The sequence below is a fragment of the Homalodisca vitripennis genome, chromosome 3, assembly GCF_021130785.1.
Source record: "Homalodisca vitripennis isolate AUS2020 chromosome 3, UT_GWSS_2.1, whole genome shotgun sequence".
Taxonomy (NCBI): Eukaryota; Metazoa; Arthropoda; class Insecta; order Hemiptera; family Cicadellidae; genus Homalodisca; species Homalodisca vitripennis.
In genome coordinates this window covers 86,222,946-86,249,546 of record NC_060209.1, presented here as the reverse complement: position 1 = coordinate 86,249,546, position 26,601 = coordinate 86,222,946, and the positions used below count along the sequence as shown (strand labels likewise).

The 26,601-nt window shown below is 35.0% G+C and overlaps 1 protein-coding gene across 2 annotated transcripts in view; it reads right to left on the bottom strand.

Moving 5' to 3' along the window:
- LOC124357144 overlaps positions 1-26,601 on the bottom strand; it is a 187,024-nt gene that overhangs the window by 69,014 nt on the left and 91,409 nt on the right. The window contains exon 1 of one of the 2 annotated variants that reach the window (XM_046808642.1): positions 19,404-19,635. The exons of the other annotated variant lie outside the window; for it this stretch is intronic. The gene's annotated coding sequence lies outside the window, so the exon portion shown is untranslated. Of the gene's footprint in view, positions 1-19,403; positions 19,636-26,601 lie in introns of those variants that run through there. 2 annotated transcript variants of the gene reach the window in all.

The following is a 26,601-nucleotide window of genomic DNA, read 5'->3' as shown; positions in this document are numbered from 1 at the left end:
ATGGCAACGATAAAATCGCAGATAAAATTAATGTGTAAAGAAACAGAGTATAACCTTATAATATTGCAACGTGTGACATAGTAACACAACCTAACTATAATCAATAAATGAGCTATTAATTTGAAATATTTGATGAAGACACACGACACGTAAGTAGCATTCTCAACCACATCAGTCGGGTATGTTTGCAGGAATTGATGAGAAGAAACAAAAAAATGATAAAGACTCTCCCAAAGTGCATGCTTGATACTAATTAAAGAACAAAAATGCCGTTTGTGTTATTGATAAATCAACAACTGTTGGTTACGAATTCCACTTGTCGGACAAAAATGAGGAAGGAAAAGGTCAAATTACATACAAAATGGTTTTCCAGTTAATCGTGTTCGTGCAGCGTTGACAGTAGTTCCAAGTAGGCTCTATCGTTCAGCCAGTAATAAATGCCTCGGACGTAATGTCTCCAACCTTCACGGGAGAATTGTTACTGCAGTATCTTCAGTCATCAACGACATGATAATAAACAAACAAACATGGGGGGGGGAGAATTCGAATATCAGTCGGATATTTAGGTAGAGAGCAACAGACACTCAGTAAGCTATAAAATTTCAAGGTTATACATAACCTGAGGAAATATGATTGTAAGAAAGGTGGAATAGATAGGATAGAAAACGTACTAGCTAACAGTACTTTCTACCTTCTACTGTAGCATCTATCGTTAAGACATAGCGACTCAGAACGCTTGCTGCTTGGTTATATATAATATCTACAGGTGAAATCTTTCTTAAGATATCTTGCTACATGACACATTGACAGTTCTGTTCATTAAGTTGGGTTCGATAGCAGTGTTTAAATAATAAAGGTATACACACAAAGGCACCAAATTATGGAGCTGTATGTGTTGAGGTAGTTAAAGACTTCGTGTGCTAATATGCCACATGTTAAATCTCTTATAACCATTGTTTCAGGGTGACCATACGTCCAGCTTTTGGAGGACGTGTCCTCCTTTTTAATGTCTGTCCTCCCGCCTTTTGAAAATTATGTAAAATGTCTGGATTTTTTTGGCGAACGCTTTTCAAAAATAATAGCATCAAGTTACAAAGTCCTTCCAAATTCCCGAAGATAGGCCTTGAAATATAATTGGAGTACACGCGTAATAACATGGCATGAGAACTGCTAGATTCAGTTGTATGTTGTGTGTTGTCTATAGTATTACTGACTCAAAGTTGGTTCTATCTAATTAGGTGCGCTGGCGTACTACCCCTTGATTTCTTATTTATGTATTATGAATGAAAGGTTAATTTTTTTTTATTTTTCTGTTGTAGTGATAATTTTTTATATATGTCTGTTAGTATAACTTATTAATAATGCAATTAATTAATACAATGAACAAATTCCAATTATTTCACAAAATGTATTTTTAATATCATTCTACAAATTTGAGTTCAAATTAGTTAAATTTTTTAAAGAGAAAGATTCTAACAATAATTAATTCAATTGTGTGCCACATACAAGATAATACTTTTATCCATCATATACACTTAAAAAATATGAATTCCTTACATTTTTCTATTTATACGTATTTCAAAACAAATCCAATTGAGTTTTTTAACAAGCAAAACATTACTAATTATTTTAATAATGTATAAATAAATATTTTTCTCTAAGTATATACGAAAATTTAACTCTGTTCTCCTTTTTCATCCCCAAAAGTTTTCCTTTTAGGAATTCAATGCACCAACATCGAACTCAGTTGTTCCTCTATAGAAATGAAGCTTAATGCGAAATGTCAAGTCTATAGCCCAATTCGTTTTCAAGATATAGTGCGGACAGTTGAAATGAACAGAAAATGAAATTGTTTTCAACCCGTCGAGCGTAGTCTTCGCTAACTCTCAGCTAATAAACAGAACTTAATTAGTACCAACTCGTAATAAGGTATTAAGTATTCGTACCCCTCAGAAACAGGAGTTGGAGCGCATTCAATTTTGCCTGGTTAGCTAATTGCTAGCCTCGACTAGTTGTATACTTTCGAATACATTAATGCAGTGGCATGATTAATTAGGATTTAGAGTCAGGAGGGGTGCACAATCATCAACTCTTATTTCGTAGGGAAGGGTTATTACAGAAGAATATTCGAGAAATATGAAACCAGAATTTTGAGAAGTGAATAAAAGTATTTGTTTATTTAGAACATGTGCAAAAACCAAACAACGTCTTCTATCAGTATACGCAGGCAGGCCCGAGATATAAACTTAACCCCTGAAAGACCTTACTTTGAATCCAATTATCCACTCCATATGTGTGGCCCCTCTATAGAAGCTATTTTTATTCCTATTACTGTATACAGTACATAAGGATAGTTCCTAGTGTTAGATATTTATTTACAGCACTCGTAACAAAGCTATTCCTATTTATTTAACATAATCTCATAGTGTATTAACACACTAAAATGAACGTAAATTTTAACTTTCTTAAATAATCCACTTAAATAAAGTATTTCCTTTTTTCTGGCAATCCGTAGCCTATTTATTAAGAACACGTTCTCTCTGATATTCTTTTAAGATTTCTGAATAAGAACAAACCAATTAGATCCAGGTCCCAGGATGTAAATTGGATGATCAATTTCCTTGAGTCCTACTTCACGAAATGCAGTGAGTGGAACATTAGTAATGTGGACAGGGGCATTGTCATACAGCACAAGGATTAGAATCCATACGCTGAGACCGAAATTTTCTAAGAGTATTCTCACCCTTCCCACCTACTCCATTCCATTCCATCTTAGGACTCTGGGTCATACTAATGAATCGATGTTTCATTCCCCGTTCCAATGTTATTCTATAAATAGTAGGCCTATCACCATCTTCTACTAGTAACCTCAACAAGACATCAAAATTTGCATTTGCCGTTTGCCAGCACTTTTCTTATAAAAGTAATTTCTCAACGGCAGAGAAATTTCATATCTGTAAATGGTCAAGACGGATGAACTAATTCCTTGCTAATATCTAGAGCTACTGCAAAATGCTAAGCTTTTATTTTGCGATCTTCTACCATCTGCTGCAGCAACGTTTTCAGAAGTGAGTGTTCTTCTTCTATGAGGTTAAGATCCTACTCTAACAAAATAACTTACTCAAAAACTGTACATTGCTTACCGTACACATCACTAATTAAAGAAAGAATTTCTTTAGTGATTTGCCTCAGTAAAAAAGCTTGACGTGGCTGATAACTCAATTGTCAACAAATCAGACAATTGCGCTTCAACAGTTGGTAACAAGAGACTAAGTTTGATAACGAACTGAGTCAGGACACTTACACATGTCACGAATTCACTGATACCTCATCAGCTTCAGGGGTTTTCCCACGGTCATCACAAATATAACGAGAAAGGAACATTCCAGACGCCCCTCTTACTTTTTAAATGTCCGCTACGTAACGACCACTCCACCAAATTTCTTAACAGTTACACAAAGTTTTAGTTCAGTATTTTGTTATAAACTGAAAGTGGAGAAGGCGTTCATAACGTGTGTAATTTACAAAGTCGCATTTGAGTTTGGAGGGGCTAAACATATTAATTTTTTGAGAAAAAGGGTGGTTAAATATTTACTTTTTTAATATTATGTATTAAAGATAGAAGTTTGGGAAATGTGTATCCTTCTCTCGTAAGTAAATACGTTTTATTAGTAACTCATAAACTGCACAGAAACAAAACAGCTTGTACTACCATTATTTTATACTCATCACCATGTATGAGATACCTACGTAAAAAGCGTATTAAGTATCTCTATCAGAGTGGCCACTAGGAACCACTTTTCAAATTTTCACTTTTCCGGGGCGAAAATTACCGATTCCGATAAAATAAATATAGAACATACAAAGCATAACCAAAAATAATATGATTTGTAAAACGACGTCAATTTGTTTATTTCATTATCTATCTATATTTTTCATACAGAAAGTACAAAATACACGTGTTAGGGATCGGTAATTTGCGAACTGCAGATCAGCTGTTATCTGCGAATGGACTTATTTGGATTCAGATTCACCTTCGACACATCACTAATCGTAATATTGTGAAATGGTATGAAGCGTATTGTGAACGTTCCAAGCGGATTTTAAGTACTTGGTATTGGAACCGAGTGCTATCGAGCAGGCCCGGCGACAGGATTCTCGGGCCTCTGTGCAATTCAGAAGTCCGGGCCCCTAGATACAGGCAACCAACCTACTTACCTTGACAATTCACTTCCCTTCAGTACAGCAAAACCATATATTGGTTGTATGTTAACATTGCAAGCAATATTTAAAACCCAAACTTACTAAAATGTTACCTAACTTACTTTGTTGTTACTTAACTGATTTACTCCCCTCTAACGAATATGCCAAAGCCATAATCTAATTTTTTGTGCGTGCGCGAGCGCGGGCGTGTGTATATAGTAAATTAGTAAACAAATGGAAAATGGAAAATAAAAAATGGATGTTTAGCGATTACATTTTTATTACACAAGCAGTATAGGTGTTATCAAACATACAAACTTCATTGAAGCTCGCTTTAAATCAATATTGAAACATTAGGTGTTACTTATTTACTCATGTTACTCATTTTAACATTACATTTTGTAATATATAAGAAAATGCAGTATATGGTATATCAAACAAAATAAAAACTTGATTTAACCTCATATAAATCATCAATGAAACATTAGGCTCGTGTTACTCATTTTAAAACAACACATCATGGAAATACAACTCGTCTAGTCCTCTTCCTTGCAAAATCATCAATGATATCATAATATTTTAAACTCCTTGCCAAATCAGATTCCATTGCCAAAATGCTGAGATCGTTCATCCTCTCTTGGTTCATCGTTGATCGACTAGCACTTTTGATCCTTTTCACCAAACTGAAACGTCTCTTTCTTTGAGTTACAGATACAGGGATGCAGCAGAACAACCTGATTGCTGTAGTAATGTCCGGGAACAAACTATCGAGTTTAGTCTTCCTTAGAACATTCAGTAGTTGTAAGGGTTGAAGAGATTTTTCTCCTACGTTGGTCTTATGGATCGACTTCAAGTGTTTTATTTCGTTGAAAATGTCAATATCTATGTCTTGTTTATACGTCTGGCACAAACTTAAACATTGCTTTTTAATAACATCATCTTCTTCCTTAAAATACGTCCAAAGACATTGAAAGAGGTTACAGATTTTTCCGGAAATTTCAAATCTTTGACTAAGACCTCCTAAGACTGTCAAGAAGCTTATAGAAAACATTGAAAAATCAAAAAGTGCTTCAAGCATATTTTGACACCGCTCACAAAATTGATCAATCTCTCTTTTGCACAAGGCATTTTTCCGTCTGCACTGAAGACAGCAAAAGTGATTCCAATTTTCAAAAAGGACGATCCTTGCATATCCAGCAACTATCGTCCGATTTCAATTCTTCCCACCTTCAGCAAAATTTTCGAAAAAAACATTTCTCAAACAACTTGAAAAGTTCCTCAATCATTTTGAAATCATCTGTCCTGAACAGTTTGGGTTCAGGAAAAACAAGTCAACCATTGATGCTGTGACGGATCTCATCAACAAACGTTGTCGATGGCCTGGAGAGGAGAGAACATGTGCTCAGCATATTTCTCGACCTCTCCAAAGCTTTTGACTGTGTGCATCATGCGACACTGTTGCGCCAGTTGTGGACAAGTGGTATTCGGGGTCTGCCGCACCGTTGGCTCTCGTCTTACCTCGCGGACAGAGAGCAGTGCGTGCAGATTGCGAATGCTCTGTCAGACAAAGTAAAAATGCCCTATGGTGTCCCTCAAGGATCAATATTAGGGCCAGTCCTTTTCATATTATACGTCAACAGACTGAATTCTTCAATCCAGAATGGAAAAGTGGTTCAGTATGCTGACGACACGACTCTCTGCATCAGATCAAAATCAAAACAAGATCTCGAGGTGAAATCATTCATTGAGGTGAATTCATGCATTGAACATTTCTCAAAACTCAATTTGAAAACAAACAGTTCGAAATCAAATGTGATGAATTTTTGCCTTCGGCAACAAGAGCATGGGCAACGACCCGCAGTGATGGTGGATGACGTACTCTTGGAAGAAGCAGAATCCATCAAATTCCTTGGAATGTACCTTGATCGAGGACTGACATGGGATGATCACATTGATAGAGTCTGCTCAAAGGTTGCTTCAGGCATTTATGTTTTACGCAACCTTTCAAAATTTTGTTCCATGGATGTATTGAAAACGGCTTATTTTGGTCTCATACATCCACATTTATCTTACGGCCTTAGGCTGTGGGGAAGTTGTTCTAAATACAAATTCGAAAGAGTATTTAGAACACAAAAGAAAGCCATCAGAATTCTTTTTCAAAACTGAATCCTAGAGAGTCGTGTAAAGGATCCTTCAGGGAGCTTGGATTGCTGACTTTACCCTGTCTCTATATTCTCGAGGTCGCCCTGTATTGTCGACTAAAATGCCAGTTGGTGCAGGGCAGGGACGTCCATCACTATGAAACAAGAGGCAGGGACAACTTTCGAACCGAGCAACACAGGACAACAGCATTCGGACATTTGCCATCCCAGGTTGGTGTCACAATCATCAACAGGCTCCCTGAGGAAATTAAACATCTCGAAGAGCCCAAAACATTCAAATCTCGACTAAAACGCCTCTTGGTGTTAAAGGCATTTTACTCCGTTGAAGAGTTCATGATGGGCCGCTGGGATGAAAATCCTTGAAATTATCAACAAACAATTTCCCAGTCCTGATGTCCAGTTACCATGAAATTCCAAATACTTGTTAACTGCCTTGTTTATTGACTCTCACATTTAAGTATTGTGTGTTTAATACCTCAAATGTTGACGCATGCAATGCAATTGTGAAATTGTTGATTTTTGATGCAATAAAGAATATTATTATTATTATTATTATTATTGATTCTGAAATTTTCCTCTTCATGTTTTACTGGATGTTCCGGTACACATCATGTTGATGAAGAATCTCTGGTTTCGCCATGGAAAAGCAGTCTTTTCTTCAGTCTTATCTCCTTGAAATCCGTTTCACATTCTACATGTTCAGCCATGCTTATTGCTACTAGCTTAGCCTCAGTGTAGAGATTACTCCATTTGTCTCGCAGAACGTTTAGTTCCTCCATTAGGCCACTAGTGTTCTTTAGCTCAATGTCAAGTGTTGCTAATCGAGCTTGTAACACTTTATTTTTGTTATCAATTGCAACAAGCACTTTAAGCCATATTGTTGACATCATGATACGCTTAAACGATCTTAGGTATTTCATTAGACCTTTCTAATCTGTCTTACATTCTGTTGTTAAATTAAGCTCCTTACAGTTATTCGGAGCATGAATAATGAGTGGCAAATGTTTTACAAAAGGTTCGAACACTATCTGTTCGGGCCGACCATCTCGTTTGGGAAATACTATGCAGGGAATATTCTATACGTTTTTCTAAGTATTCCCATCTTTGAGGGCTTCTAGAAAAAAAGTAGTATGTCTTTTGCAACAACCCAAAAAATGTTATCACTTCCTCGCAGCATTCAGCAGCATTAACTCCACGCAAGTTCAGGCTATGTGCAGCACAGTTGTTATAAAAGGCCAAACTGGTATGTTCAATTATGGCTTGAGCACCTTTATAAACTCCGGCCATATTTGACCCATTATCATATCCCTGTGCTCTGCATTCCTTCAACGGAATTGAGTGTTTGCTGAGTTCGTCAATGATTAAGTTAGCCATATCCACTCCAGTTTTTTTGTTACAGTTAACAAAATTCAAAACTCGCTCGCAAATTTTAAATTCTGATTCATAATCTAACAGATATCTCAAGATCAATGTTGTTTGCTCAGTATGTGAGGCTTCGGGGGTAGAGTCTGCAATAATAGCAATATATTTTGATTTTTTTCCTTTCTTCCAAAACCTTCTGTCGAACTCTTTCACCACAAACTTGTATAAACTCATTTTGTGAGTCTTTAGACTGATAATAAGCTTGTACCCGCATCCCCTCTTCTTGGGTCTTTTTTACTTTTGAAATATGCTCTCTCAGTAAAGTGTCATATTCCGCCAATAGCTCTATCAGACCCAAAAAGTTTCCATTGTTAGGATCGCCTATTTTTTCAGAGGTCCCTCTGAGAACTAATCCTCGCTCTCCTAGAAACATGACTACGGAGAGCAATCTTTGAATAAATCCCTCCAATATTGTTTTTGAAGCCAATTCTGAGTCAAGCTGAGAATGGATGTCTGACGCGGAACTTAGCCTCCTTTCTAACTCTCTCCATTGGATGTAGCTACTTTTGTGAGAAGTGCTTGTTTCATGTGATGGTAACTTATTGTACAACTTCCGCCATCCATATTTCTTTTTCCATCCATCATTACTTAACAAAACAGACTTATTTGGATCAGGTTTCTCGCCCCCAAAACTTTTATGAAAAAACCTACATGGAAAACAAAATAAGGAGTCAGCAGTCTGACTCCATACAAGCCAATCTCTTCTAACACTCTCCCCGTTTGGTCTTTTTGGAAAAAAAAGAACTGTTTTTGGAAAAGATTTTTTTCCATCACTTGGCAGGTCTGACGGCAACACAGGTGGACCCATTTCCACTAATGTCTCAATCATACTATTAGTCACCACCTTCTTTTTTAGAAGTCCCAAATCTGAATTTGTAATGATAGTTCCCATCCCAGAATCCACGTGTGATACAGTATTTAGGGTATCGTGATATTCCAAAAAAATATCTTCTTTAAGATCAGGTTCTGAGGTGAAGCTATCTTTTCCTTCGTCAACATTACATTTATTACGATCGTCGCTTTCTTCAGTGTTTGGGGGGTTGGGTGTCATCAAAACTACGAGAAACGTCTGCACCAGGGTCATTAGGATCGTCGCTAGAACTGGCTGTGGCTTCGTCTACTTTAATTCCCACGTCAAATAATTTTCTACATCCTTTTTTTACATTTTCTTTTCTTTTGCCTTTCTTTGCGTTTTTGAGCACCAGATTTTTGTTTATAAGTGTACATTTTTATTATAACAGTGTTCTTGACTCTTGAGGTATGCAGTAAAGCAATAGAAAAACTAGAAAAAGTAGGGCATACTGTGATAACTGAGCGAATAAGCATTTTTGTTTGTTTTTTATGTAATTGGGATTCTATTTTTAATAATGCTGTAACAAAAAATCCATAAGAATTTTTATAAATAATTTATGAAATTAATTAATTAGTTGTAATCATATACGCCTACATAGCTAAGAGGAAAAGAAGGTTATCAATCCTAGTATTTAAAAAACAAATTTACAAAGGGTATAGCATTTATAAAGAATTTTTCGGTAACATTTAACTACAGCTAAATAGTATGATTGGCATTTTAAAAAGCAACAACCTGTGACACAGCAAGAAGAATTCATTGATTGTTTGTAACGACAGGGACGGTAACGACTAATCTAACAAAGGTCGGGACGGGACACACATATCAGCACCGCGCCCGACACGTGAGTCGGCCGAGTGGCGGTGCGGACTCGGCTCGGTTACTGTGAGGTCACACATGTCCGTACGTAGTCTGAGCGCAACAATCTTACTGTTTAGACAAGACTGACAAGAGCATATTTCTTTTGGATTTCTAAGTGACTGACACTTAAAAAAATACTCAGAGATTAAGGTATTGCTTGAGATGAAGAATTTTAATTTTATTGTTGTAATTTTTATTAATCACTGTGGTGGATGAAACATTGAAATGCTACAGTTTTGTCTTGCATGAAAATCTTATTGCAAATATAATATTTTTATTTCAACTTTATTGTAGTGAAAAGAATAACAAATTAAAATGTCATAGAAGCATTCTAAATATGATCCATACAAAATACCAGAATAAATTTATCAACTAACTTCAATACATCCAAGATAATTAGAATTTTGCGCAAATAAGTATATCCTTGTTATATCTTAATTAATGAAAACCTTTTATAGATTTTACATAACTCGAATTTAGTTGTTTAAAATCACTACAACAATAGTACTACAGTTTTTAAATTTGTTGTAATTTTAGCACAATAAGAACATATGACTAGTTTACTCTATATGTAAAAAATATTAATACTTTACCTTTTATCAATAAATATGATTTTGTACGCGAACGCAGGATTTAAAGTTAGTACGCTATACTAAATAATTCAATAAAATAGAACGTTTAGACTACTTAAATAGTTTTAAAAAGAATAATGAAACAATAACCAACATAGAATTATATTTCAAAACTCTATTCAAATTTATGCTTTTTCAACTCCTCATTTTCCGTAATCTTCTTTCACACATTCTCATTATACTCTGCATTCCGATATTTTTTACATGATTGATCATAACTTTAAATAATACGATAAATAATAGATAAATAACAGGAAACTTCCTTACTTCTTCGATAAGTGTTCTATATCCATGACTGATGCCGCTCGTAGACCGCACCGTGCCCTCTAAATTCTAAATTCAAACTCTACATATCGGTGATGGTGCGGGCACGGTGCGGCCCAGCGACCAAAGGTATTCTTTGGTCGCTGGTGCGGCCACGACGGTCTGGTGTCGGTGCGGTCCATGTGTGGACTTGCAGGTTGAAAACTGCGCTGCAATTCTTTCACCGTATGGCGGCCAACACACACTCGACACACGACGTGTCGGGCGCGGTGTGGATATGTGTGGCCCGGCCTTAAAGCGTCAATGAAGATTGGTGGGAAACACCAGCTGAACGCAGTGAAAATAGCCTCTTATGGCGAATTATGGGACCTGTGCTAGCCACTTATTATTTGTATTATGTATCGATAGTTTTAAACACTCTAGCTCTTAAAACTGGATTTTTTCGTAGTAAACTGCAATTTTTTATTTGCTCCTAGGTATGAAAAAGTAAATTACTTTTATTCACATTATCTATAACATAATATACTTTCGTATAAATTGACAGCGTACTTTTAAGATAAGTATTTATTGTAAGTAAACAATTCAGTTGTCAGTCGGACCAGTAAACTCAAAAAACTATTAGGCTTAATAGTCGATAGAAAAAGTTTGTCATAAAACTATTTTCTGAAACAAACGGAAAAAAAATATTTACTAAATTACCTTTATACAAGTTGTACACAGATCTGTAACAACACCATTCACACAAGAACATAAAACAGCACTGAGAGCTTGAAGGAAACAGACTTGGTATTGTGTTGTTTGACGTTCACGTTGCAACCTGTAGCAAGGAATGGGTGGGTGGGAAGGGGTGGTGAGTCACTGCTACCGCGGCAACGCCTACCCGCGGGGCCCGTGAGCGACCAGCGACAGACAGGCACCACGGTTCTTGGAAGTTTCTCACAGTCGCGCCACCACCCTCAGTGTTTACAATTGGTTTAGAATGAAAATGAAACTAAACTAAGAATTCTCTGCATATTAGGCACGTTGATTAAAAGAGCAACTGTAAACCATTTGAACTTAATCTTTCATTTGAATTTTTAACTATGGACATATATTATATGTATTCGTCGGTCCGGGCCCCTATGCATTCGACCCCCTGCCCCCTTGTCGCCGGCCCTGCTATCGAGTATCGGAATCGACTTATCCATGGTAAATGTTCCGGGGACGTTATAAAAAACTCAGGCATAACACAAACAATTTTCCTGAATGCCCAAAATTCACACATAATCCCAGATTTTCACACTGCCGATCGATATATGGTGAATGCATCCGAAATTTATCTGGTACGTAAGTTTTCGAAATGCGGTAAATTTATGACCTTGAATACATACCGGTACCGAACAGTACTTTCCATATTTGCCCCCCGAATGCGAACATAACCTCACTTTTTTGTCTATACAATCTTTCGACAAATCAAAACATGACTGAGGATCAATTGTTCACAAACTAAACTGAGACGACCGACCGGTTGGCCGAATTAAATAGTCGACTGTCCACGCATTCAGTTAACTAATAGGTGACATGATTACCACACGTTGTTGATCTCCATTCACAATTATGTGAGAATCATGTCGCGTAAAATACAAAGTTTGGGATTCATGTAGCTGTTTAATTATTTCTAGATGTCATTATATATATGCTAAATACAATATAATTGAATCGTAAAAAGTAAGGGCTCTGTGGTGTAATAGTAGCATATTCACCCGGCAGGTGAGAGATCCGGGTTCGAGTCCCGGCGGAGCAAGTACTTTTTGTGATTCAATGTTTATTGAAAAATTATATATATATATATAAACTATTAGACTTGCGCTGAACCGATTGGGATTCCGTTTAGTCTTAAGATGCCGTGGAAGTAATTAATATACGTGTATCACTCTTAATCAATGTTTTATTTAGCACTTAAACATTAAATCCATGAAACGTACAATATTAATTATTGCTTATTAAGTTATAAAATGTATGCAGTCTTCTCTCAATTGTAATGCAAAATATCAAATCTATATCTTATTCCGTTCTCGAGGTATCCTACGAACAGACAAACAGAAGAGAAGTGTTCATAACACAATGAGATATAGGCTTCGCTAATGCTCAGCCTAATTCCATGAGCGGAAATGTACCGCCATCAAATTCTTTCTTACCTGTGTAGAAATGAACAAATCTTGTCTGTAGCTCTATTTGTTCTCGAGGAGCTAGAAGTTTGTGGGAAAAAGATAGACACCCAGTTAACGCTCCGACAAATTCCACGGAGAGTCATCATGTATCATCATCGAATTCAATTTATATACAAATTGTTTCTAGCCAAATTTCAAGTCCATACCTCAATTAGTTCTCGACATATATTTTTCCAAAAAAGGAGAGATCTATCTCGTAAAACCCTTACTTTGTCCGTTCTCGTAGACCACAGACCTGTGTGAGAATCGGATCTTATCAAACATGATAAGGGGTAGACTTGATAAAGAACAAGGTCCATGTTACGAGAAAAGTGCTACGATCACAGGCAGACTATATAAATCCGCGCTATATCTAACTCACTCATTAACAAAATTTCCAAAGGCGTTATGATTCGTCTTATCTGTACATTCCAAATCTTAAAGACTCTCGTGATAAATAAGGGGGAAATTTTGCGTGAGTATTGTATACCTAATGGACGGACAGGATGGCAGTAAATTGTCACATCCAAAGTCCTACTTGGCACTCCCTTCGGACAGACTGACAGAAGAAATATTTTGCCAGCTCCCTGATTGATAGGCCCAAACAATTGCACCCTTATCAGAAGATTGAATTGTCAACTTGTATGTGACATGTCCAAAGTAATGATTTATATGTATTCCACATCCATTTACTTTTGTTAAATATTAGTTTATATAAAATCCAACACACCAAGTAGTAGACAGAACGCTCAATAATGTATATAATAATTTAACAAAATTTCCAAAGGCGTTATGATTCGTCTTATCTGTACATTCCAAATCTTAAAGACTCTCGTGATAAATAAGGGGGAAATTTTGCGTGAGTATTGTATACCTACTGGACGGACAGCATGGCAGTAAAATATTAGATTAATTTAAATTAGTACATGTTGATATTTTAGTTATTTAGATATCAGCACTTGTATTTTCTTAAAAATATTGTGTTTGTTGGCGGCAGAATAGTTCGAATATATGGTAGAGCAAGTATTATTTTTGGTAGCTCATCTCCATGCACAAACATTGTTACTTGCGGAATGTACTGTATGTCAGTAGTTTGTTACGTTAATATTTGGAAGATGAATGGAATAAAAGTATATTTGACTATGAATAGTAACCAATACAGCTCGTTATTTACAGCACCGATTCGCATCTTATTCGGTTTATAAGCTTGATAGGGACATTCATGGGCCATACAGATGGATGATATACGAGGATGAATTCGGTTTTTATTTGAGAAAATATACATAACAATAGGAATTTCAATAAAATACATAATAACACATATTTTATTCAAACAATGCACAGTTGACATTTGTATGACTGTAATTGCGTATTTGCCACCACTGGTAGATAGGCAAATATCTCTCTTGTCTGGTGCACAGCGCTGGCCTTATCTGTAACATTATGACGACTTACGTTGCTAGTAAAATACGAAGCTAGATGATGTTCTAGATAATGGTGGGAGAGTTGGAAGTAAATGTTTGTAGGCTGTGTTCATGCTGTACAAGATCAACTGGTATGTGCAGATGGTACATACAGATTAATTATTGCAGATCTTATATAAGTTCATATACCGGTATACAAAAACAACTTCCGCTTGGTTCATTACGGGTTTACTGAGAAATCAGAATCAGGAGCACGGATGTTGCACGACCCCTCTGTGTACCGAGGCCGTGCATCGGCCGTCAGACTGATTAAATCAGTCATGTTTCAATACTTACAACAGTTTTACACTTTGTTAATCTGTAATAACAATGTAAAAATGTACGATTCATATAGCACGCGATCGTGCTGAATAACAGGACATCATAATCACGTCGTTTTTAAATGGCACACCAAACACTTATGTGATGGTCATTGGAAGATATTCTAATCTCCTGATCCATTTTGAAATAATAGGATTTTAATTTTAGAAAGAGCTTCGGAGTTCTTAACTAGCAGAGTGAAACTGTTTTTAGAAGAACTAATGAAATAACTTGCTAATAAAACTTCTATGTAACATCCGAATATATTGTACTGAATACCTCCAACGTTGTCAATAACACCATCTAGTTTAGCACAGTGTGAAGAATCCTCAAGCGGAGTCCGTAGCTGTCTTATAGAATGCTCTTGATAATTTTATTATGATACATTTGTTGGAGCTCTACGATAATTTTGAAATCAAAGAACACGTATTTGAAGTACATAAAATTTCAACAGAATAGTACCCTAGTAGCTTTTACATAACAGAAACATGAACATTACAATTAATACACATATATCTAATATTAGTTTAATTCCACACAAAAAAATCTGGCTGCTTCGCGGATCAGCCAACTCGCTATCTATATGCCCGTAACCATTCTTCGAAATTAATACTACCTGTAAACCTGATACAATATAGTAGCTGATATATATTCTTGCTTTCAAATATCTGTTCACTAGACCATCCTACATCCTTAGTTCAGTCTAGGAATAACATTTTCCATCATTAGTGCAAAACGTATCTGCTACACCATCAATGTTATACACGGTATGGTCGATTGCTTTGTGGTATCCTTTCCCATTGTTGCGGGCTCGTTGTATGCAATTCAAATTGAAGTGAAGGAGTGTATACCTCCTTGAGTCATGATACAGCCCATTTCCTCCGTTTTTACTCCTTCCTAGTACCTATAAATATCCCGTTCCACAATGTCAAGAGGTAATTTCGAGTACCTTCTCACTTGGACACATTTACAATTTTATTTAGTCAAATTGAATTTTATAAAAAAGTTTAGCAAATTCAGAATAAATTAAATGGTTTGAATTAGTCATGCCCGCCATCTACATTAAGTCCGAGTAAGTAAGGTAAACTTAGATAATACTAATATTAGTGCCATTTGCGGGTAGTACTATACCTCGCAAAACGCTTGGAATCATCTGTTTCTGGAATATATTCTACTATACAATACTCTTGAACTATCAGAGTAAATACTTATATAAGCAAAGTACACGCCAAACGCGTCCCTAGGTTTGGTGGGATTGAGAATCAAACATCACAAACTTCTCCATTTACACCAGGATATTCAGATTTATTCCTGAATGGAAATTACATCATTTTCATGTAAATGTTGAATTTAGCTCCAGTTCACCTTCCTCTTTACGTGCAACATATGAGAATCTGATGTTGCTGTAGACTTGAGTCCTGAAATCTAGAGTTGTATTCGTCTGAAGAAATACAAAACTATGATATTTTTTCAATGATCATTGTGTTTGCAATTTTTGTTCAATGAACACTAGAACAGCTATTTGCAGAAAACGTTGAACTTCTTATCTCAGATTCATGTTAAATCCTGATAGGATTATTTTTTCTTGTCAGACAAGAAATGTACATTAGGCAAGCTCATTTAAAAAAAAAAAAATATGAGGCATGTTCCTCGTAAGTAAGTGTACTGAGGCTCTGGCGGCCGGAGGGTATTTTCTGTTGGCTACACTGCCAGTATAGCTTGATTCCCCACCCCACCCCCCTCCACCAACAACAAGGCTGGTTCGAGGTAAGTACGTTGAAAACTGTCGATGTAACAATACGATTTGTGAAATATGCCAATGCAATCTCCCAAAATGCGAAACATGCACCGTCATCCGTTATCTCGTTTTGTAAGGGAAATACTTCGGTTTATAATGAGGTAAAACGCCTGCATACGGTGATAAGGTATAAATGAGGTAAAAACTGCATATGGTGATAAAGCTACGAGTCGTATGAGTGTGTTCAAGTGGTGTCGCGAGTTTAAAAACAGTCGTACGTCTGTGCATGATGGTTACAAGAGCGGGCCTTCAATTGTGACTGAATTCTAGAAAAAATTGAAAATGTTCTCCTTAACGATCACAGATCGACTGAAGATGAACTTTCTGTAATATTTCCACAAATCTCCAGATCTCTGCTACACGAAACGAAACCATCACAGAAATCCTCAGATATCGGAAAATGTCCGCAAGATGGGTCCCAAAACAGTTGACAGACCCAACACTCGTGAATCGAGTGAAGGCCGGGTAAGAGTTTTTGGGACGCTACAAACTTCATAGAGACAAATTCCTCCACTCCATCGTTTGGAATTATGTAATGTTTACCTCATTATGCACCTCAATCGGAGTTTTCCCTTCTAAACAATATAACGGATGACGCTGCGTTCTTCGCACTTGGCGGGAGATTGGATTGAAACTTTTCACGAAACGTATCGCATCGGCAGTTTTCAACGTACTGACCTCGAACTGGTCTCGTAGCGGAGAGGAGGAATCAGGCTACACGGTAGTCAAAATTCAAATTCAGACGTATTTATTGCAATTATATAATAATATATTACATTAAAAAGTCAGCGATACTAATATTATTAATTTTGGCCAGCTCACCACAGTTTTCTCCATACAAATATGCAAATTCACTCACCAATATTATGTATTTGTTTATTTACCCCCCAAACCCTGCTTCGAAGTCAGCCAGCCAAATGGGTGATCTCCCAGTCAGATACCAGAAACTCGCCGACATTATAAAATGCATGTAATACTAAACAGCGTTTTAAACGATCAACGCACGGTACCCAATGTCGAAAAAAACGTTCCAGCCGTGAGAGCCTCAGTACACTTACTTTCTAGATATGTCTCATATAATTTATTGTGGATCAGCTAAAAGTGTTATAGCTGAAAGATTATTTGCATTTCGGAGGTTAAGAGCTAGGACATGAATCATGTTCTAAGCGACCGATCTGCATTTAGTTCTGTGGTACAGATTCGTAATCTACGTATTAAAACAGAGTTGACACCGTACACATGGCTGTACACGTGATGACAACTGATGCTGGTTGGACTATGGCACTGAAGAGGGAGACTGTGAACCTGACATATGTGATGAATGACCAGTGTCATTAACACCCAGGTGAGAGTAGGTTTTGCATGCTGAGAAAGTATTAATGTAGAAAACCCATCATCATTGACGATGACCCCGCCTCAGGAGTACAACAATGTCCATATCAATCGTCTTCTCGTGTGCACGACCACTTGGCGCAGGATTTTGTCAGGTCTGAGCGTGACGAGATGTTCTTGGCGAGTTTGTTTTACTATGTTGACTAGGGATCTCTGATATGTAAATCTTATGAACCAATGATAAGTGAAGAATCGAACAAATAAAACAATATTCAAACCAAAACCATTATTTTTGAGGGGAACAACCTAAGAAGAAAAATGTTAAATGAGTAATATTAAGCATATACATATTAGGTTTGCAGACGACTATAAACCTGCGAGGGAGGAAACAATGTACTTAGTTTGGACGGCTCTAACAATTATAAAGGCCTGTCAACTTTATTAAAATATTCATATTATTTTATGTTATATGAATTTCACCACATTGAGTGGTTGTAGACAAAATGTTTCAGTCAACATTTTGAAGATTACAGTTCCAGTGCCAAGTTTATATTTTAATGTGAACTTTCTTTAATTACATGACAGCTATTTAGATATTTCCATAATTTACTAAGCTGAGCATTTCAAAGATTTTATGAAGCACATTAGTAACACAAATAATGAATTTAATAAGAGTTTATGTTTTATAATTGTTTGGCCTACCAGAAACTAATCTTAAAAATATGGAAAATCTAAGACTATTTTATCCTAAAATTGACATCTATAATCAAAATATACATGTAAATACAATTCAGTAGGCCTACGATTTGCTGGATTCTTAAGCGGTCAACAATTCTGCATTAAACGGTAGGCCTAATATAGAATTTGTAAAAATAATAATAAACGCCATAATATACGTTTATAACAACGTACATTAAAAAGCATGGAATCGATCTACTATGTTCTGGTTTATTTTGATCACATTTGCTCAACTTCAAATTTCAGACTCATACATTTCTTTAATACTGTTCAGTTTTGAAGTATATTATAAAGTTAAGCATGCATTACAAATTGTATGGTCAATATAAATTAAACACGTTTAAATTCTCGTTTTCATTTTTGTTGTTCCAATCTGACTTATTTACCTTACTTTAGGGAACAAAGCGTTTATTTCATAGGTATACCAAAATACTATACAGAAATTAGTATAGTAACTAGCTTAAGTTTAATTATTTACTTGTGGAGCTTTAGGCTGAAAGGTTAATCATGAATACTGTGTACCTTTTATGTATACAACCTCATTTTATTGGTACTGTTAATGGCTGCCAAGTACAACGGCAACTTGTACATGGTTATAACTATTGTTGGAATATACAACATGCATGTCCCAACACAAAACTTACGGTAAACCAAAAGACTACAACTATTTGTATATTAAATTGTATTTCGTAATATAAACTAAATAACAAATAAACGATAGCACTTTATTTTTCCAAGCTTGTTACTTACATGTAACGCTATTTGATTATTCATAGATACAAATAGTCTATATCATAACAAGGAGTTGTATTCATAATTTATTAATATAATGAATAGGTTAGCCACACTGGTGGGCTATATTGACCTAAACTGAACAAAAGAACGTTATGTGTAAATTTATATTTTGTTAATTTGCTTTTCAACCAACAAAAGTAATATCAAAATCTAATGATACGTTACAAAATATTACTCATGCCAGTAAATCCGACTTCAAAATTTACAGCACACATTAGTGTGTTCAAATTGTTGAGAAGAAAGCAGAAGGTATAATTCTGTCTTCTTATTGCAACTCTTGGCTAAATTAGTGTCACGTAAATGTTAGCATGCAATGAATACGAGAAAACCCAGGCAGAGTGAGATACTACCTAGTTCAAATACACACGCTTACCTCACATGGTGTGTGTTTGTTTGTTAGACTACATTATTGCGTAGTTCACTTGATCAATAAACGATCACTCTATACACGAACACACACAAGTCAATGTAAAACAAACAATATATAGTCATACAAGTAAGAAAACTTCACACTACTTATTCACAAGACAACACAGGTGACTGCGAACTGCACAAATACACAAGCCAAGATGGCGAACAAACAGCCCAGCCGGCAAGACAGGGCAAGAGAACGAGTTGAGTGTCAGAGAACGGCAGACGCCAGACAGGACATGTGCGCGGGGGGGAAGGGGCAGTCACGTGACGTTGTCATGGCAACCACACGGGCATTCACAATCCTGTACTGTGCACTGAGTTAGCCGCGCAAAGCATTGACTTTGACCAGTAAACACTGTATGTGTATTGATAGATGTGTGCTACTAATTTATGAAAACAAAATGTTATTAATTGTATATCTGTCTATGTCTGGTTTACCGTAATATAGTCTGCGGTTGTTGTAATATTTGTCTATTAAATCTATTGTTTGTCTGACTCTCATTTTGGCACTTTTGGATCGTTTCATTTATTTAAATATCGGTTATGACCCTCAGACCAAACATATTAACAAGTTTAAAAAAGAATACATAATGTTTAACTTAAAAATGTGACATAACGGTAGCTAATGAAATAGTATTTAATAAAAAGTGCTTACATGTTGTTTAGACAGTTTATTAAACGGATATTAGGCCTACTTAAACCTAGTTTAAGTAACCCACAAGCCGTGGAATAAAACAAATAGTTTATAGAATTCTTAAAACCAAAATCTATTACTTTTGTCTAAATACTCTTATATTATATTCTGTATACCCAACCACTCTTAAAATATTTAAATCAGGATCTCGTAACGTAGGCTATTTCTAAAAGCAATGGTTCTTTTGCTAATAGTTTTCTATTATTGAAAACCGCTTTACGTTTATTTGTTTATTTAAAAACAATCACAAAATAAACATCAATGTTTCTTTCAACTTAGTAACGCACTTCACAACGACTTCTGATTTGTTATAAATGTATAGTTTATACTGTTACTTGTTAGGCCTACTATTAGAGAAAAGTTGTTACTATTGAAGAATTATTCTGTTCTTTCACCTACGAATAGCTAAAAAATGATCAATTATTGAATGATAGGACACAAATCAAACAATAGCTAAATATTTACTTTTCTGACATCAAGTCTTAAAAAAGATGTACTTTTACATGCATTATAGGAGAACAGGTATGTTTACCTTATGTTATGAAAATATATTAATGCACAGAAAAGTTTAGCTGTAGGCCTAATGAATGGACTTTCCACCATCATCCAAAGAGGCAGATTTCATGAGCGACCTCTGTAACCTCTATTACCATTCAAACCATCATTATTCATAAACTTTAATAATTAGTCTATGAACCATTGGGTTTTAGATACGTTCATTTTGTCCTACAGTGCTTGTTACTTCTGTGAATTTAACAATAAAAACGTGCAAGATCAAAATTAAAGAATTAAAACAAAGTTTAACATTTATTTCTTTATAACTGATTTACTGGTGCAGGTTGCTAAAAATTAAATTTTGACTATATTTTACACTTCGTAAGGCCTTATATCTACGAAATGCCTGGTGATGTAAAGAATTTCCGAGATTTCTGATAAAATGTAGGAAAATGGTAACATTTGTAGGACTATAAAACATATTCATCCCTTTGTGGATCACACTGAGATGTATTTTCACACTGATGTATTTTAACAGCTGAGACTATGACAAGTTTAAGTGGATTTAAGAGGTTTACAACTTACCTCAGCCAAATACAGAACTATCATATCAAGGGAATCGGAGTCAGAAAAATTAGTTTAAGAATAATTCTGTGTATCCCTAAATAAATACTAGAAATAAATTACAAACATTAACAGAACTCTAAATAATCCAACAAGATCGTCGAGATATTGAGATTTACAATGTATACATAATATCATGTTTGTCGCAATGCACATGATTTGTGTAGTAATGTATATGACATGCTAAACAATTCTAAATCTTATATCGGTTTACTTTGAGAAAGGTAACGATGTTCACTGCGAAACTGTTCCGAATTAACAGTACCTATATAATATCTCAAAACTATATCAACCAAAATAAGTATGCCAAATTAAAATGTTCGGAACATAACAGGCCTCGTGCACGCCGCCTGCTTTGTTATCGTGTTTTTGTAGACGTGCAGACAACATTAAATGTTTTTGAAAACGCAAAGTTTCAAACAACTGTTTTGGTGACATTTTAGAGGAAAGTATAGTTTAAAAAAATAGGAAATGTTTTTAGGGTATAATATTTATGCAATTGGAACGGTAGATGAAGCGTGAACCCCAAACGAGCCTTTTGTTTAATTTCAGTAACACTATATTTGATGGCTGATTTCTAAAAGTGCTGTGAAATAAATTTTTGAATTGAGGACAATGCATTGATATCACATTATGGGTTTGACTACGACGGTTATAATTTTGTGAAAGAAATGGTAGTAGATAAATCTATATACGACTTTAAAACTTTATAAACCACTACAATTAATTACCGTTACTACTTGAATACATAGTAATGAGGTAGAATTTTATTCTAAAATAATTAAATATGTAATATATATTTTACATTTATGTTACATTGTAATATTAATTTTGGTAAATAAATGCAGACAATCAAGTAAAATGTACTTCAACATGTTATTAATAGGTTTAACAGAACTCTCGCTATTTGAAATCACTCTCATGGCTTTTCGCGAGATTGCATTTTCTCCGATCATGGCTCCCAAAAACTCGAAACCACTATAATCAGAAATTGTTTATATGCAATATAACACGAGCTTGTGTATACGATAACTACCGTAATTATTTATGGATCCAGACTAAACTTGGAATTAACACAGTAGGCTATATTCAAATAGTCTGGATGAAACGTTAGCTAGTCTTAGGCCATTCGCATTTGTGGAAACATTTAAACTCAGATATTTACCAAGTACCCCAAGATTATTTAGATAAGTACCCCAAATGATGCGTGTTTCAAGAATATTAAGTAACTTTATTAACAACTTTAATCTTTTACTTTTTCCGGTATCTATTAAGATTTCAAGATGACGAGAGTTAAAAATACAGAAATGGAATAGTTGTACCTCAGTTATAGCAAAATCGCAAAGAAAAAAACGCTGTTTAAAAATTCCCAGGTCCTGTAGAATAATGTTTGAATTTTCGTGTTTTTTTTCTTATATCGCAGTATATCTAGATATTTTTCGTACAAAGTTTTGAGTAGTATATAACATTGCGTTAATAATCAAATTGTTAACACAATAACTGTTGAAATATGAAATAAATCTACTTAATAGAAATATATCTAAACTAACTTTGGAACAGAGACTATACTTGCACATTTCTGTAAAGGTTATAACTCGACTTTTCAATACAGATCTGAAAATATAAATGTGTAAAAATATTAAATCAGAATATAATTCTATACAACCGCTCAGTTATTCTGCATCGTAGAGTTAAATAAAAATTAATTTTTAATTCTCAGGTAATTTTGTTCTTATGCCTATACTACTATTATTATATAATTGTACTAAGACAGTATTTACGAGTTGCTCGAATAAGTTGGTCTCAACCAATAAAATATTTCCAGATGGAACAGTTCATGCAACATATTTATTTCGGGTATTTCACAACATTATCAGAATGGACACGTTTCATAATGTTTTCAAACAACTTTAATCGAAACAAATGTTTTCATAACTCTTAATTTTTTCAGATGGAGGCCGTTGAAATGTTTTATAGATATGCAATACCATTGATTCGTTGTAAGTGAATGAATATGTTTAAAAACAAATAATTTTGGATTGCTTATGTTTGTCTTGTAAGATTTCTAAATATTGAAAGTGTCATAGTATATTATCATAACAATCTTGAGAGTCATCGTACTCTACATTAGGGTGAAGCAAATTAAATATTTAAACTAAAGAAAAGCGACATTTCGAGATGAGATCCACATCTAAAATCTACCTTTATTCTGACTAAGCAGGACATTGATATATCACTTCATATAAATAGTATTTTTCTTTCTTAAAAAAAGAGTTGCATTACAAAATAATATAGTTTATAATTACTAAATAATATTAGGTGAACAATCCACATCAAAATATTGGCTTAAAAATATAGCCCTGTGACTATCAAAATATATTTCTTATCTTTTGCGTGTTTTGTTTTGTTTTCTTTAACAGTTATCAGCCAATTGATGACGCATGAAGATAAACTACCTTTCATATCAAGTCTTGTTTATTTTCTTTTATTTACAATTGATCTGTCATATCATGCGCTGATTGTTGTCCTGATCAACACCAGAGATATGATGTAATAGTTGCAATGTTCACAAACGATGACCATCGTCATGGCGTTATTCATGAAAATAACAAGAGCGCTCTATAGCCTAAGTACTGAGTGTAAGGCCTAAACATTTAATATTTTTAAATAAACTTGAGTATTTCAAAAGAAAATACGGGTTCCTTCATTTAAAAAAAATCAATCTTGAGGCTGGGGCACTTCCTAACTCAATATTTTAAAATTGATACCGCCTTTTCGCAAAGAGTATAAAACAGAATTTTAGGGCAAACTAAGTCTTTACGCTTATTGGTTTAGGATCAAATCCAAATTTCACAATATCATTAAAAAAATCGATTTAAAAATGTTTGCTAAAAGTAATCACTGGGTGCAAAACGTTTATCGTTATAAGAATTTTAAAAGAAATATACAAGACATTTTTAAAACCCTGAGGTGTAACGTATACATCTTTACGTATATAAGACACTTTTCACAGTAAACACCTTGTGGACATCAAATTAGATATTAAACGTGATTTCGAGCAAAAACACCCCAATGAAATCCCGAATTCTTAGGTTTAAGATAATAGAGACGTGTTATAAACATGAATCGTGTGAAAGTAAAAGCCCCACTCGGGCTCATTCACACAAAGGCAGGGAGTTCATGTGGGCTATCTAACCCGAGCATGTGGGTGGTACTCCTGATTTGATTAAACTTTTAACTACGCATCCCTGATAAGAAATAGTTATTTCCAATTTACAGTAGACATAATTAACGATCAAACTAAAAATTAGACTAGGTCAGCTGAAGGTAAGTAACATCTGCATAATCTTCAGTTTGTCATTGGAACTTATTCTTGTGTTTGAGAAAATTAAGGTAATAAGTGATCCTTAAGTGAAATATTGTGATTTTGTGTTTTAACGCTTTTGTTCACTTGATCCTTTTTAATTCATTAAATAGGGAGATTAGCTTGTTGCTTTAAATAGATTTGAGATTGATCATCCCATTTTTCGTTTAAAAGTATAAAAAACCTGAGAATACGGTAAAGAAAGTTTCCTTGAACACTTTTAAAACTGAAGTCACCTTTTTCTGTATCAACGTTAATTGTTCATCGTGCCAGCCTCCACCAAATGTATATAATGGCAAGGTGCTCTTATTTTTTGGTGAAGTAGGAAGGGATTGTCATTAAGTAGTGTGACATTTTAACAACGTTTGTGCTAAAAGGCCAGTTGGTAGAAAGTATTTAAGCCACGCTGTGACGAAATGTATGACGGCTTTTCGGCCAGGTTATCCAAGATCAGGAACACTCAAACAAGAATAAGATACACAGTTGGAAGTTTACTCGATGTCACAGAATAATCACAGTAAGAAGACTTAAGCAAAAAATGTTTAAAAAAGAATAAATTTCATCCTTACTAAAAAAATATTACATGAACTGATTGACGATTACCATAATCAGCGTTTTAGTAATAAATTCACTTTCTTCTAAAATGGTGCTCCAATATGCACATCAGCAGGTACTGGTGCTCAAAAACCTTGCATGAATGTAGTAATATTCACACATAATACGCCAAAAAAGTAAAATTTTAGGCGAAAAAGGAAGACATTTCGAGCAAGAGCTTAAAGAACTTCCAGTAATTAAGTAACTCAGATGATATGATAGAATCCTCAGATTGGTTACAAACGGAGATATTCATCATGAAGAATATTTACACAACTATCCTATTTAAAATTACACTTTAAAAACATGTTTTGCATATTTTATTATAACACATCCTTAATAAGATTTCTACGCAAAAAGACACAGAAACGAACAGGAAATGAATTATGGAACTAGGTCTGAATAATTTTCCAGTGGAACTTGGATAGATCAAAGCTCTAGTGACCAATAAACAAGTTGGAGTTATCCACGATTTTGCATTATGGAAACTTTTTTATTGTTATTATTGCATAGAAATTTGAGAGACTAAAATAAAGTTGTCCAAAATTCCTGATTAAAAATGTTGAATGAATTATCCAATTCTACTTTACTAGAGGAAAAAAAGAATATAAGATAGACCCAGAATAAAGGATGACTCATTTTAACCCAACCCTATATAAGACACGTAATGTAAGGATGGGCTACCCGACCCCGCAAAGGTCCAGTGGCTATTTTGATGCATCAAGCCTCACGGCTGCCTCGGAAAATCTCATTAGTGATTTCCCTAACTTAGCCAAGATATTAGACCTAAAGTTATTAAGAACTCTAGCGCTCGAAAAATACATAGAAAAGTCATTAAGCACGACGAAAAGATGGTGATATCAAAGTAAACGTCACTTTCTGAAAAAGTCAGCCTCCAGATACTCGTGGCGTACAATCAACCTGCCAATTAACACTACATTGTAACACTTCGAACCACTTATCGCAGGAATAAAATCAGTTCCGAAGCGCCAATAAAAAATAGGTCCTCGCCTCTTTTGTCCACCACATGGGGTTGACGGCGGCGTCCTCACGCGTCTGATAACTGTTTTCATGCTGCTGCTCAGCCAGCATTGGATAAAGACACCGCCATACCGTGTCGCATGCAACATCACGACGCGATCATAAATTATGTGGCTTTACACATATGACAATCTCCTATAGCCTATATGACAGCCTGCGCGACCTTGAAGATATATATTTAAAACGTAATACCCTTTTAATATTTTTCTTTCTTGGGAACAGTTTAACTTATAAGGGCTGTGTGGAAATGATAATTAATTCCTGAGTTAAAACCCGTCTGTCACCATAAAGGTCATATAGTCCACCACTTGTCATTTTAGTTGCTTAATAAATGGAATAATAAAC